At 40.5% G+C, this 14,417-nt stretch overlaps 1 protein-coding gene across 1 annotated transcript in view; it reads right to left on the bottom strand.

Moving 5' to 3' along the window:
- Positions 1-14,417, bottom strand: part of COL3A1 (collagen type III alpha 1 chain) — a 48,870-nt gene that overhangs the window by 32,661 nt on the left and 1,792 nt on the right. The window lies entirely within an intron of this gene.

Consider the following 14,417-nt stretch of genomic DNA (forward strand, 5'->3'; position numbering starts at 1 on the left):
TTCACTCAGCTGGTTTTCCCTGATCACATGGACCTGACATTTTCCTCTGTTCCACCCATGGAATTCATTACCTCCATTGAGCTTTGGAAGGACAATGGGGAAAACAATCATGGCTCCCTGAGGGGAGAGCCAGAGTGCAGATCCTGGGGAAGAGCACTCCATGGGACAGGAGGGTTTATTTTCCCAGTTTCAATCCTACTACAGGCTGTCCATGTCCATGCACACCATCTTGTGTTATTTTTGCACTTTAATTATAAAAGAACCATCAGGAAAATGTTGACTTGTTAAGGCTGGCACTCCTTATGGTTAAGAGTTGATTTTGACCACTGTCTTGATTAGAACAACAAAGCTTCAAAAACCCTTTCCAGATATTTTCAAGCCAATATTTTTTTCTTTGCTTGATATCAAGCTGGGATCCAGTATTTTACCTTCCTTTGATAACACAAAAAATCTTAACATGGAAAATCTTCCAATGGCATACAAAAACTCACTCCCCTCAGACATTCTCTATCACTTAGAAACTCAGATTTTCCTTTTCTACCCCTTTTGAGTCTCTCTAGAAACTTAATATTCTGCACAAGAGAGATGGAGAAGAGCAGCTCATTTCCAGGACAGCCTCTTCCCCACACCCACATGACACAGGATTATGGCATCAGAGGATGCTCCTTCAAAGGACGTAACAATGTGTGCCTCTGAATAGGGTCTAGACCTCCTTCCTTAACCTGCCAAGCTAGAGCTAGTTTCTAAAAATGTTGCTTGGCTTCCCAGTCCTCACCCCACAAAACCATATCCATGGATCCCAGGGAAATAAGCTGATTCTCTGCTTAGTTATGTGCTGACTGTTCCTGCAAGAAACATTTTTCTCCTTTTCACAAACCAGGATCTTGCTGTGGGCTCTTAGGGAAAAAACAGGCTGCCCAGTCTTGTCAAGGCTATTGACAAATGTTTCCTGACAAACAGGAAGGCTGAAATGCAGCAGTGAAGGCTTATGAATGAAATCTTTATAATCCCTGAAGTGACTCAAGAGAAAAACCAAATCATAGAGATTGCTCACATGGAGCCCTCGAAAGCTGTGTGCTGTGGGAGGCAGAGCCTCACAGAGCTGCTGGGGAGGTTAGAGCCTGTGAGCCACCCTGGAAGAGGGGTTGGATGCACCCTGGAGAGCATGGATGGGCACAGCTCCACACCACCCAGAGCAATGGACTGCCCAGCTGTCACTCTCCTTGAGCACCCACCAGCTCCACAGCTTAAAATGCTCTTTTCATTTGGAACCACAATAAGGAAGGGAAGAAATTCCTTTTTTCTAGGGCAAGTCATAGTTGTTAAATAACAATACCATTTTATGGACCTAAAAGAACCTAATTCTGTTACTATTTGCACTTGTATATACAGTTATAAGAATTGCATACCCACATAGAGAGATGTATAGCATACACATGTTTCTGTGCCCAGAAGATGTGTTTGATTAATTGTAATATTCTGATTTTCAGCTCCCAGTATCACTTAGCCTTAGAAAACCACCTATTTTTTTAACTATGTGTTTAAAACAAGGTCCTTATTTACTAGGAAATTAATATCCAAGGATTTAAACATTCCTACATCATTTTTTTTCATAATTCCCACTTATTTTTCATTGATTTGTTTTGTTGTTTTGTTGTTTTCAGAGATGTGATCTTGCTGCTTTACAGCAAAGAGGACATCTCCAATGAGGAGCAGAAAAAGGCCATCTTTCCCCTGTTTTTGCACTGCTAGTTAAGAAAGATTCTGTTTCCAAGACAGAAGCAGTCTTTCCTCAGTGCCAAATTTTTCACACTGTGAATACTTACCTGCCAAATATTATTCAAAGATATCAGTTAAAAACATGGAAATTTAAAATATGTCACAATGCCTGATAATTTTACATTAATAAGGAACTAAAGGAGATATCTCTGCATTTTTACAAGCTTGTGATTCAGTTATGCTACAGTAGATGGCATCATTTAACAGGAAGATGACAAAAATTTGAAGACATATGGATATAATGATATTCATATTTGCTTCTAACTTTCTGGACATTGTTAAATGAATTAAGAAATGAGCTAGGAGAGCTGCAATGAAAACTGCTGTGGCCTTTGGCAGAATGAAAGTATTAAATAGATTTCCAAAGGAAACTTACATCTGGGAAGACTTAGGGTGTTAAAGACACCCCCTCTGCGCTCAGATGTAGATCTGTGTGTCAGCATGTTATGACATAATGCATTTTGCATTGCTCATAAAGATTAACTGTTAGCTCCAAAATCCTTTGGAAAGCTGATTTGTGCTAAAGCACTGGTGAGTAACATATAGGAATAATGAGGTTATAAAAAAGCTGACTTGTCTGCCTCTGGACTTGTGGTATAACAGTCACATACTTGCCTTAGCCAGCTTTTCTTATTGATTCCTAAACATTCTCATTAGCCTGAGAGTTAAGAAACATTAGATCTCAACAGTATTTGTCTATGGCAATGCACAATCTCATTCTTCCTCCCACAGCCCTAAATATGATGGCTGCACAGCACTTCACTTCTGTGGCACTTACTGCAATGTTTTGTTGGAAGCCCTGTCAATCTCTAGTGCACTGTTATAAAAGTTTAATATTTGAAAGCCTGAATTAATTTGAAATTATGCTGTTTACCGAGCACTCATGTTATAGGTTTTGCAGGGTGTAGCACTTCCCTGGGCCAGCCCAAATACTGAATAAAATAAAAAAAAAGGCAAGACAATAATTTCTCTAATATATAATATATAATAATTTTTGGTTTTGAATTATTTCCCATTCTAGGAAGACTGGCAGCTGTCCATAAGCAGGCCAATATTGAAAGCTGAAAGGAAAATCACAATTTAGTTCCAAAGGACCTATAGATGGGGTACATAGAAGAGCCCAAAACTGTGCAAGGGAAAACACAGATGGCCATTGTCATATGGCCTGAAAGATGACAGATGTCATACGGAACATAATCCCAATCCCAGAGTGGTGAAGGGGAATTTGTTATCACATGAGAATCTGACCTGCTCTGTAGTTGATTTTGGCTTTGCATTTGTGCAAGCACCATGATCATGACTTAACCACAATTTTATGGCAAAAGGAAAAAATTTCCTAATAGTATCCTCAAAAACCACAGGCTTTTCCACTTTGGACAAAGGCAATGTCCAGCTATTGCATTAGAAGCAGACTTGCATATCTCCCGTTTACAGAGATGTGACTAAAGGGTTAGAAATTAAAAAACATCTTGAACTTGTCTGGTTCTGCCTCAGAGAGGGCAATAGTCCACACAGGGGTGACTCATGATCCCCCAGCAGCTGCCTGATTATGGCCTGGGAAGCAAAACTGAGGAGCTTTGGTCTGTGAGAATCTGATCACAAACACAATGAGTCAAACAAACAACTTCTGCTGTATTTAAAGTGAATCTGCTAAAGGCTAAAACACCAAGATGAAGAAGCCCTTGCCTCTATCTTTGACAGAATCCAAAGCCTAATGAAGTCAAGAAGAGCATTTGTGTTACTCTTTTAGCTGTAGGAAATCTGTGCTTCCTCATCCTGACCTAGTTTTGCAGGATGAGTACTTCAAAAATTGTTTTACATTTCTTCTGTAGTAAATACATCTGTTAATTGCATACCCCAGCACTGTCTGATACATTGTTTAAGCAAAGCACAAAGTAGAAGGAAGATTTGTTGTCTATTTTCAATACAAACACAATCATTCTCTCCTACTGGAGTAGGTGGAGGAATCCACCCCAGCATGTGCAGCAATGCCGCTTTCCATTTCCTGAGCAGAAAAGAATGCCACAGCATCTACCTCGAGGCAAATGGTTTGGGCTCCCTGTCTGGTATGAGGATGATGTTTACAAGAAACCCAAACACACTCGTTCCATCCCATCATTAGTCATGGAAACAGGCAGGCTCATAATGAATGAATTGGCTGCAGCAGCAGGGATGGGATGGCCTGGTCTGCTGGCATGTCCGGTCAGTGCTGAGTACTCCAAAGGGCTCAAACCCTGTCTGGGTCACAGCAGTCAGGAAGAGAGGTGGAAAAAAAGGAAAAGAAATGGTTTAATTGGTTGGGGTTTTTTTAGCTGCAAGGTCTTTAAACATTCTCTCAGCTGGAATTGTCTTAAACAGCTAATGAATCGAAACAATTTCACACAGTGCACGAAGACATAAGGGCCAATTTAGGTATCCATACATATTAGGGTATTTTCAGGTTTAATAGTAATGATGGAATATTTTGCAAGGCTTGTCCACATGTGATTGAAGGTAATGAAACCTCCATTTATTAAACTCCTAAATGCAGACCTAAACACCTAAACGTTGACCCAGAGTGGGTCAACCATAAAAATCCATTGATGCTCTGGGACCTGTAGAAGGAAGAGCTGCTATCAGGTGGAATGGAAAAGGAGCATGAATGAATGAGTGAAACTTCCCAAGCTTCACACCAAAAAGGACAGCTACATCCTGTGCTTTCAGAACGAAACTGAAGATTTCTTACTTCTAGGGATGCTCGTCTGCCAAGAAAGCTGGCATTGGAACAGTTCTGCTGCCGCACTTGTCCCAGTTTTGCCCTTTTCTCAGATCCAGAGTAAGAAAGAGAAAGCTGCTTAAAAGAATGCTGGTTAAGCATTCAGAGTACTGTACTTGTCTGTCAGAGGTGGTGCAGGATGGAGTCATGTGCTGTTTCACTGGCAATGTACAGAAGAGTCTGGATCCTTGTGTCACACAGCCAAACTGTCCTTGCTTCGAGACCCACCCAGTCTGTATGTCAGATTACAAAACAAATAAGAAAAAAGCAGGCCTGCACTGGTACAAACAAGTGCTTGCATTTTAAACAGCTCATTCCTTGTTCCCTTCATTTGTCTTTATATGCTACAAATGCCACAACCTTTCTGCAGCCTTTAGAAACTAAGAAATATCAGGATTAGAATATATCCTCAGCATATATGTTACCAAGTAAAACACAAAATGCCTCTATTTCCCCTGCAGATTATAGGTTTTTTTCCTAATCTTTCAAAGTGGATTTAAAAACTCTAATTTTTCTGTTTTATCTTCAGAGGTTTAGGTTTCACAAATTGCTCCACTTGGGCACACATGCTGACACCCTGGAATGATGCTCTTCATACAACTTCCAAAGCTCACCCTGCCACAGCAGTGCAGCAAAGAAATCGTGACCAGAGATATCCCAGCAGAGATGTTGTTACACAACAGCCTCCCTGCTTCAGCTGGTGTCTGGCACGAGAAACCATGGCCAAAGAACTGGCTTCTTTCAAAACTGGTAATAAGCAAACAAATGCAGGGTGGTTTCTCTGCTGGTTTAGTTGGGGAGGGTTGTTTTTTGGCAGAGCTGTCCTTTCAAGCTGAGTCATGCAAGGGGCAGGATAGAGCAGACTGCTCTATCACCTTGCTTCTTTCTTGGGGCTGCCCAGGAAAATGTTAACTGTCTGTTCCTGAGCTCATAAAAGCCATTTTGAGGAAAAGCTTCTGCTGCATTCAAGAGACAGTTATACCCCCTTTGTTCTTAGCTATTCCTTGACAAAATCACGGGCAAATTGCTTTTTGCATGGGAGGAAGATATTCCTGACTGACCATCTGTATTGAGACATTATTCTGGGATTTCCTCTCCAGTGTCCCCTCTCAACAGGTGACTCTGACTAAATTATATTTATACTTTTGTCTTTTTAGTAGAGATCAACCTCTTTTTTGCCATAAACACCAGAATTCAGATAATTCCTCCCTGATTAAGGGTAACCACTGCCTGATTAGAACCTCCCTTGATTTTACTGGGCTGTAGACCAGACCTAAAAGTTGTTGGCTTCTAATCATTCTGGTGGAAGCTCTTCAGTGCCTGACAGATCAAATCTTTTACTAAGGGTAGCATTAGCATTAGAGCAGGACACAAAGTAAGAAGACACTTCATCATCATTCAGTCAAAGCCCTTTAGAGGGACCATTGCATCACATCTCAGCTACTCTTCAGTTACTGGTAAAATGCCTATGAGATTTTTCCATCCCCTCTGTTCTTACATTACAATATTTTTTGGCACATCACTTTTTGTGCCATGTGGTGTCATGCTAAAAATAAGGAACAGGCTGCAAGAACTTCTTTTATGGCTATTTAGCTGTAGTGCTGGCATAAATTCTAATATTAGTCTGCAGAAATAATGATTTTAATCTACTTATCGTTAGAGTGAATGATACCAAATTCTTTCATAAAGACTTGTGTCTTCAACTAAGCAAAAATGTACATAAATATAAGGTCCAATATGATTTCTGATGATTTAATGGATTTATCAGGTTCTTTAAACATGTATTCTGCTCATTCCTTGGGCAGTTGATGAAGACTTCTAGAGTCAGAATCTAACTGTCAAGGCAATGTTAGTTTTGAACGCTTGACCACTTCCAATTGTATTCAATAAGAAGCTGGCCTAAAGAAAAGTAATAGTTCAAGCTCAACATTACTAGGATCAATTAATGGGAAAAATTTACTAAAGTACAGCACAAGATTTTGCCAAACTTTAAAAAAAAAAAAATGTCAGCCCCAAGGTGTAGCTCAAAGACAAAGTTCTGCATTCCTGATTTTAGCTAGGACCAGGCAGAGTTTATAACATTGGAGGGTTCTTTGAGACAGTTCTTGAATAGGTCAGCCCTGGGAAGAATAAAGAAAAAACTGGAAAAGTCATTGTGCACAGGTTTCCCAGACTGTACAATCACTCTGACAGATCCAAAACATCATGAGAGAGAGTTTCAGCTTTTGATCTGATAAGAGAAAGGGAATGAATACAAACTGATAATTGTTGAAGTTAGATCCACAAAGAATCTAATTTAAAACACTGAACTGTAACTACTTAATTAATGATGCTTTAAGCTTCTGGCATGATAAAACCTAAACACTGTGCGGGGAAAAATGTATGACTTTTGTTTTGCATTGTCTAAATTTGTAATTAAAACAATTTTTGGCAAGTAATTAAAATTTCAAGTGGGACACGATCCTCTCTTTCCCCTCAGCCCTGTGAGAGAGTGAACAGATTTATGCAATGCTGTTTCTGTGGTTTGCCTTGGAAGAGATCAGCCTGATTCAATGCTTCTCTCTTGAGGCTGAAGCAGATGGGAAATGTTACAATGGCAGTATAATACATGTGGTAATATCATTTATATTTTCAGATACCTTGGACAAAGTCACCCCAATATAACTCCACAGCCATGACAGACTTACATCTGAGATGAGTAAAGCAGCAGGGGGGCAAATTCTACGCTGGCCTAAGTCCCTGCACGATTTTATTGGTTTCCCTGTAATTTCAGAAGTTGGAAGTAAATGAAGGATTTGGTTCTTGCATTTCATATTCCAGTGAAGGATTAGAGTGCTCTGGCATACTGTCTAAGGAAAAGAATCATATCTTTGGCTGCCAATAAATTAAGGGTATTTGTAATTCAGAAGGTTGTGGTGGGGTTCTAAATGCATAGAGAATCATTAACCTAGATTCATCTGCAAAACACTTTGTATTCATTCACTCCTTATTCCAGTTTGTACTAATTCACCCCACATCCATTTTGGACAGTTTGTTGGATATGGATGGCAGTATTTGAAATTCTTCTTAATCTGCCTCATAGAGGATATTAAATGGCTATTTGTACACTGGATACAATGCTCTTATTGTCAACCTCCTAGGGCTACTAAAGTAAGTATTGTGAGGGTTTTCTCAGGGTACCAAAGACAATTTAATTTTGGAGACACTTTTAAATATCAAGTTCTATGCCTGGACATTTTTCAAGCACAAAGACCTACGAATCTTCCTAACTAATTCCCTTGGGAGGTGAAAATTCACACTTTTGGTGCCGCGAAGAGCCTGCAAGCAGAGAGCTGGCTTTTTATTAATATCAGAGGTCAGCAGCCTTGCTACTGAAGTGGCTGCCTGAGGCCTGGCACACATTTAGCTCTCCCTGCTCTGTGCAGCAACAACCCCAGCTGGCACAGGGTGAGAATAAACAGCACCACATAGCCCAGGAGGGCTGGAACATCTGCAGCAGACACAACCCCATCCAGCACAGTTTATCTGCTGAGCCCTTAAAAGGTATGAGTGAAACAGCTGGAGCCAGAGAACACCTGATAAATGAAAAGACTCTGCACAATTCACTTTTTTGATTCTTCACTGAAAGACATTTACAGCAATCTTTCTCTCTTCAGCTGCTCAGAAATAATCAGTTGGACTAGAAAACCTTTCTTCTTTCTTCCCCCCACTCCTCCATATTAATGCTATTCTGTTCATACAAAAAAGAGGGAGCTACAAAGAGGACCACCCTGCCAACAGCTAAGCCACCAACAGCCTTAGAATATTGTGCAAAGAATCTTCAAAATGTCTGAGCAGATTTCAATTACTCTTTTCAAAGATTTGCAATTCCCACTGCACAGCCCATTGTTTGCTTTCACTAGGACATTCCTCTCTTAAACAGCTGGCACAGAATGACTACTGCTCTGCAGGGAAACAAGCAAACACCATACAGTAGATTAAAAGCCAAAAACAGAGAAGCTGAAGGTTTTGTTTTTTTTTTTTTAAAGAGGCTCTCATGAACATAAAAGTGTTTTCCAAGAAAATATGAATCCTATTTTTGCTGCTTATTGCTGAAGGAAAGCATGGGGGATGTAGTTTACTCTCCTTTGATGCTCAGCATGGCAATTACAGCGAACATCAAAGGAACAATGAGCGATGCTTCCCATATTTCCCATTAACTCTGTTCAAGTGAGCAATTGTCTCGGCCTCATCTCTTTGAAAAAAAAGGATGCAATTTTGTTCTTGCTTATTTTCCTAAAAGAAAATGAAAAGAAGGAAAAGAGAAGAAGCAGCACAAAGGGAAAGAAGAGAGAAAAAAGATGTTTGCTGCAGACAGCCTTCTAATGCACCCACTGGTCACTGGGCGTGAGCTGCAGGGAGCTTCAGTGGGAACTGATTATGTCCAGGAGTTTTCCAAGAACTGCCAGAGCTGAATTGCTGTGGGAAGTATTTTCCAGACACAGATCATCCTTTCATATCTACTGCAGCAAAACGTGCCTGGGTTGGTTCTGCGATTCTGCTGCCCTTTGCAGTGCTGGAGTTGGGAATAAAGGAGTGCCTGAAGCTGCCCAAGCAGCCCAAGAAAGATTTGCACTCAGGAGGAAAGGTTTCACCTGATGGGAAAGCAGAGGTGCCTGTGCCACCCTCCAGGGTGGGATGCACAGTGACATGAAAGAGAAATCCAGCAGCAGAAAGGGATGTGTCTCCAGTGGCTGTGGATACTTTTGCATTTTGCTGAAGGCCAAACTCTGCTAAAGTCTTTAATCTAAAAGTCACATCCCTCATTTCTTGACAGTCATTTGGGTGCCCTTTTAGCTGTAGGAGAAGGCCTAGGCTTTCAAAACAAAAAAACACCTTGAAATACATATATTTTCATTACCCTCACATTCTTCCTGTTCAAAGTCCTGTGCATGCTTTCTCCTTCCTGGCAGATATCTCTTCATGGAGTATTTGTGTGAATCAAAGCAGGACAAAAATGTGCAGACATTGTTAAAGGAAGTACCATTTGCATTCTCCTTCTGATAGTTCATGTTTAAATGAAGGTTTTGACATAAATGGGGGAAAATGGAAGTAGTCTCTGAGCTAATCTGAAAGGAATCTCCTCTGCTAAACTAAACAAAACCAGAAGTCCCAGAGCTGAAGTTTATCCAAACTAAAGCCAACAAACGGTTGTTGTTGGAGGGGGTTATATCATGTTTTCCATTGTCATGTTGACATGAAACAGGCAGAGGCTTCCACTTTGCAAACCCAGAGACAAGATTGGCTCTGAAGTGAAAATAAATAAAGAGAAGCAGTGGCTGGAAGTAGGTTAAGTTTCCTCTAATCAAAATTCAAATAACCTTTCCTATAAAACAGAAGATGAGAAAAAATAATGACTGCTTGAAAATACAAATGAAAAATACAATGTACTATACCTATATGTGAAAGATGAGCTACTCTACAGTGAATGGTGGATCTCATTCCTCCTTGCACACTTCCAGCATTTAAGATAGGGTTAGCAGACCTCCCCCTGTCTCTCTTGTAGTTACAGAAGAGACTTTCTGATTCCAGTAATTTGTAATTTTTTACTTGGAGGGTCTCTCTTTATTAACCATAGTCAGAAGCAATGCAAGGGTTAATATTTGATTTTTCTTTTTAGTACAGTCTCAAAGCCATGTGAGAAATATTAATAGCATGGCCACCACATATAAATATGTAAATCTTATTTCCCTGAAACAAAGTCTGACTGTGTTGAATGGAGAAAAATCAAGAAATTCTGTGGGAATTCCTTACAGATTTTTCCAGTGACAAAACGTCTCTTGTCAGGGAAGCCACAGAGAGGACAGAAAGGAAAGCTTCATGAACCCTGTGCATCAAAAGATTGAGTGGAAGAAAATCCCTAAAGAAGTAACTGTGCTGCAGCAGTCACCAATGCTGTGGGAAGCTGCCAGCAGTGAGCCACCCCACAGCACCTCTGCCACAGGGACACCACTGGTGTGACAAGCATGGCCCTGAGAGCCAGCCCTCCAGGAGGAATCCACAGCATCCCCTGGGAGGCAGGTGGGCAGCACACTGCGGGCCAGGGCTGCAGCATGCTCTGCACCCAGCCTCACTGCCCTCAACAGCCTGACCTGCAGTTACAGAGGTAAAATAACCCTTCTTGCACCCACCCTGGAGCAGGAATCACATCTGTGCCCAGTCCTCCTTCGGTACAAGGTGTATCACCATGGATATGTAGAAGCAGGGATAGGCAAAGTATTGTAGCAGGTAAATGATGACACTAAAATGTTTGTTACATTTAGGGTTGAAGGTTACCTATCATCTGCCAAAAACCAAAATGAGAATGTCTCAAAATTATAGACAATTGGTGGTAGATACTCAACTCTAAACCATAATCTACAATTTACCAGGCTACAACATGGAGAACGGGCTAACAGCAGCAGTGTTGAATCAGAACACATTTTATTATACCTTTCTCAAGTCTGTTTTATTTTTTTAATTATTTTTTTGGGTGCTGCCAATAACACATTGAACTGTGCTCCATCATATCAAACTGCAACGGTGTAGGACCCTAATCCAGTTACTTTAAGACCATAAAAACCCCTATTTGTTAATAACATATCTTTGCCATTGCCAACAATTTCCCTTTTCTTAACTGAGATCTTTTGCCTAGTTTCTTAAAGAAGCATGACTAAAGGACAGCATAACCTGGAATATAAATGGCATGACCATTGCACTAATATCTAATTCTGTGAGCTTTGACAAGTTATTACTCCAAACCAACAAATTAAATCTTGCAACTCTTACAGCAGCTGTGGCTTGTGCTCTTCAGCAGACCAGTAACCTTCCACTGAAAATCAAGAGCGATACAGTGCTCCAGGTGCCCGCTAGCCTGGGAAAGTGCATTTTGTTATGACTTGCCCTTCCTGGTAGGCTGAACCTTTCAACTCTGAAGAGGTTGCTTTTAACTCTAAATGCTGCTCTGCATCACTTCCATTAGCAACCCTCAGTATGCTGTCCCAATTAGGAGGGCAGGTATGTCCCGTTTTCTGCAGATTTCTGATTAAAACAGGGTGTGAACAAGACTAGCACATAACTGGGATAATGAATAATGGAACAATGTCAGTCTGGTTTCTCAGCTAGCCTGTGGAACAAAAAAGCAATGGTAATTTCTTTTTTTTTTTTTTGAGCAGCATTAATTGCAACTCTCCCCCAGCTGTTGTGTAAGGCTGGCATCAGCAGAGTTTGCAAGTGACACCTGGCTGCTTATTTCAAACCTCAACACTTTGGCAGAAGCTGGAAGAGGAAACAGGATCTGCTTGTAATCTGCAGCACTAAGAGGAGAGCAAACGTAATGACTCTGACCCAGGCATCAACAGTGAGGTTTGTGCCAGCAACAACACCCTTCTACCTCTGCCTCTCCCCACTGTAATAAAGCAGTGGATGTTTCCAACTCCACCTCCTCTTTCAGAAAAATCAGTCTGTGTAGATTTGGTGATTTGGTCTCAAGTCAAAAACAAATCTGGAAAATAATGAAAGGGTTATATAATAGTCTCATTTTCCTAAGGCTAATGTGTTCCAGGGGTGTGTGATATAAAATGTGTTTATGAAATTTGTCATATTTCCAAGAACATATATATAATGTTTGGAGGGGGTGGATTCCCCAGGCTTTCATTTAGCATGATTTTTCCAGACCAGAAAGGAATGTTTCAATTTTCCTAAGCATAACCTTGTCCGCTGTGTGCTTGGTAAAAAAATAGCTAGGAAAAATGGAAGAAGAGGAGCAGATCCCAGATATTTCATTACTTTGCAAAGTCCAGGTTACTTACAATGGTTAATTATCTCTTGGCACACAGATTTGCATCATCTGGTTTTACTGTCAAAATTCTGGAGGGAAACCTTTCTGAGTTACCAAAACCTTTGAGGAGAGATAGTTCTGTTGTTAGCATTACCCTTAAACTGGAAATTTATCAACAAAGAGCACATGTGTGCAGTGTTCCATACAGCTAACTGCTAAACATGACAGTCTAGCAGTCTCACAAATAAACTACATCTGTACAGTACCCATCCACTTTACATGCTATCTAATCCTTCCCAGTTAATAAAAAAAGAATGCAAAATGGCCAAATCAGCTGTTTACAAGTTTTCCTGAAATATCATTCTTTTCTCTGGGATCAGAAATGGGTGCTCAGCATGAAAAGTAATTTGCATGCTGCCTCCTGAAACCTACATGTAATGGTTATATATCATTTTAAAACTGAAATTTGCAACTGGAAATAGTATGAAAGGTCAATAAGTCTTATCAGAGAGATTTTAGCATTCAGCCATTACCTCAGAAATGAGTTTTCTGACCAAACATCCAAGATAATACTTGCATTACAAGGAAAACACTAAATTACCTTAGAGCAAAAAATTACTTGGAATAATACTGAAGGGTTTCTGGCATTGCTGCCACACTGCTTTCACAGCAGTAGAGTTTTCCTAATGACCTCAGCAAAATTCCTCAAGGACTGGGGTGTACCTACGAGAAGTGTCCTGCTCTGGCTCACTGAGGTGTCCTTTAAGCATCTCAGATGCAGCTGAAACAGGCCCAAATCCATCTGGCTTCCCTTTTGGCACTGATGTTAGGGCACTGTGGATGTGCTTCCTTTGTAGGCAGTGGAAATTGCCAAATACATCCAGTCTGGCTAGCTAAAACTTATTCTGTCTTCTGGATGGAGCTGTCATGATTGCCTCTACAAACTCAAGATAAATGGGATGAATGCAAATCTTAGCAAATGCTTTCACAACTTGGGTGGAGATGGATTTCTTTCCTAAAGAAGCATTCTAATATCTTATTCATTTGAGTAGTTTAACATGCAGGATGCAAAGGTGCCTTCAAAGGGTGGAACCCAATGTGCATTGCTGGACTCTGAATCATCTGTCATGTCCTGAAGTCCTGCCTTGGTGTCCTGTCAGCCATCAGGGAGCATCTTATCTTGGACATGGGCAGGGCTGGAAAGCCCTGACACACATCAGAAAACCTGGATTGTGTCAAGGTGATTTCTCCTCCGGGCTAAAAACATCCTGATGAGTTACAAGGACATACAGCTTTTGAGTTCAGATAGTATTCCTTGCTGCACAGTATCCAGATCCCAAGCTCTAGAAGAGGTTTAGCCTGAGGCTGTACTCAAATCCCCATTCCAAGCTATTACAGCAAGACAAAGAAACACATAGCCCAGGGGTACATCTGACTACCCTAAACTCAGTGTATACTGAGCAGTTTCCTTAATATCTTGCCAAGTCTTGTCTCCTGGCAGGCTTTCCTAAGGAAAATTTTATATTGACTTACATTTGATACTAACCATATAAACATTTTTCTTGACAAGAGAGAGCATTTCAGCATGTCTGGAAATTCTCTTTTCAGTTGTGGAAAATTTGGTTTCCCAGTCCATTCCCTGCCCTGCACATGAATTAGTGATATGAATAATCAACTCCTTCAACTATAATTTTCTGTGAGAAAAGCATATTCAAATGTGTGGAAAGAAACATTCTAAAGTGAGGAGAGCATCCAGCTTTTAAGAGATAACTAGTGATTTATCAGTCTCTCTGTGTAACCTCATCCCTGTAAATAGTATGGAAGTTAGCCCAGTAAGGAAATGTTACAACACCACGAAACAGGAATGTGGCAGAGAAATGAGAATACTCATTGACACTTCATTTGTGCATTGTTCTTCTACCCAAATTTTACCATTTATTGAGTCAAATATATGTTGCACCTCAGAAATGTCCAAGCATATGACTAGAGTGAGGGAAGGAGACCTGGCACCCAGGAGGAGTTTGTTTATGGAGAGAAATAAAATTGATGTTCCTTTTCTTTATATTGGATTGTGTCTTAGTGCTT

The sequence above is a fragment of the Melospiza melodia genome, chromosome 8 (assembly GCF_035770615.1).
Source record: "Melospiza melodia melodia isolate bMelMel2 chromosome 8, bMelMel2.pri, whole genome shotgun sequence".
Lineage (NCBI taxonomy): Eukaryota > Metazoa > Chordata > Aves > Passeriformes > Passerellidae > Melospiza > Melospiza melodia.